This window comes from Pongo abelii, chromosome 12 (genome assembly GCF_028885655.2).
Source record: "Pongo abelii isolate AG06213 chromosome 12, NHGRI_mPonAbe1-v2.0_pri, whole genome shotgun sequence".
NCBI classification, from domain to species: Eukaryota; Metazoa; Chordata; class Mammalia; order Primates; family Hominidae; genus Pongo; species Pongo abelii.
Window position 1 is genome coordinate 43,488,455 of NC_071997.2, and position 1,682 is coordinate 43,490,136.

The 1,682-nt window shown below is 45.2% G+C and overlaps 1 pseudogene; it reads right to left on the reverse strand.

Moving 5' to 3' along the window:
- Positions 1-683: 683 nt before the first annotated feature.
- On the reverse strand, positions 684-1,379 carry LOC129056167 (immunoglobulin kappa variable 1-9-like; annotated as a pseudogene).
- Positions 1,380-1,682: the final 303 nt, after the last annotated feature.

A 1,682-nucleotide genomic window follows, 5' to 3' on the forward strand; every position in this document is an offset into this window, starting at 1 on the left:
ATATGACCTAATGAAATTTTCTTGTTGTGATTCCAGACAATAATATTTGGCATCACATCCAAGTGTATTCTGGGACCATTACCTAACCAACAAAATTCTGAACTGAGTTATAGTGACTACACTGGGATGTTAGCTTTCACTTCCCCTCATCACTATCATTCTGGAAGCACATTTGCCAGGAACACTTTTTCCTCTCTGGTTTCCTGTAGAGTTGCCCAGTGAGGGCCCTCTCTGAGATTTGAAAGTCAGAAGAGGAAGATTCATTACCATCCATCATAACTTGCAGGAAGACACGTGGACAGAGGTGAAGACTGGAGAATCACCTGGAGAGGTGCTGCAGGCAGCTGAGAGCATCAGCACCGCCAACCTGTGGGCTTCTCAGGCAGATCTGAGGACCACCTCATTAGGGAATTATACCTTCTGCGTCAGATGCACTATGGATTTTGGGGTAGAACCAGATAATCCCCCTTTTCTAGTATTTGCATATTTGGCTACCATTCCCACTGGCCTTTTAAAGGAGGTAGTTTAGATTCTCATTGTTGTTTTTGTTTGTTTGTTTGTTTGTTTTTAATCCTACTTGAAATATCTAGAGTGGCTTCTCCTTTGCTTTATAAATTCCAACTGGCTCCATAATTCAGACTCCTCAGGTGTAATCACCTCTGTTCGTAATGAAATCAGGAGAGTCATTGCCATGCATCTATTTTTGAGGATGAGAAGAAAGGAAGAAAATGAATGTGCAGGGGAACAATCCTGCTCCCTCTTCCAAAACTTTCCAGTGACCTCCAAAGCATGACTGCAATTTGAGAAACACTAAGCAGATGGAGGCACCAGGAGGAATAACTGGGGCAGCCCAGCCTCACACATCTGCTTCCCTGGGGGGTTTATGTCCAGGCTTGTAACATTGTGGGAGGGAAACTGTCATGCTGTTGACAGTAATAATCTGCAACATCTTCCGGCTGCAGGCTGCTAATGGTGAGAGTGAAATCTGTCCCAGATCCACTGCCACTGAACCTCGATGGGATCCCAGATTCCAAACTGGATGCAGCATAGATCAAAAGTTTAGGAGGATTCCCTGGTTTTTGCTGATATCAGGCTAAATAATTGCTAATGTCCTCACTGGCCTGGCAAGTGATGGTGACTCTGTCTCCTGGAGATGCAGACAGGAAGGAAGGAGGCTGGGTCATCAGGATGTCACATCTGACACCTGAAATTGGAAATATATAAACAAATATCCATGATCTTAATCATGTTATAAGAGAGTTTGCCTGAATAGCCAAGCAGTACTGAGCACACTGAATAAATTCCTTGTGTTCTCCTTGCTTACCTGGGAGCCAGAGCAGCAGGAGCCCCAGGAGCTGAGCACGGGCCCTCATGTCCATGCTGTGTCCTGACTGGGACTGACTCCTGCACAGGGTGTGACCAGCCTATTAAGAAGTCTTCAGGGCAGGTGGCTGTGTTCTCAGAACATGCAAATCAGCAGGGGATGGGGTAGGCTGGGCACAGCTGCAGGGCTAGCTTATTTCAGTAATTCAGCACAGGGTCAGTGTCCCCAGGGTCCCAGGTCAGACTAGGGCAGCACAAATTTGTGTAGAGGGAATATATTTCTCTATAGAGGCCCTATTGTTACAAAAGATATTTTGTGGAAAAATTGACAACATTTAATATTGATCTAAGGACTAGAT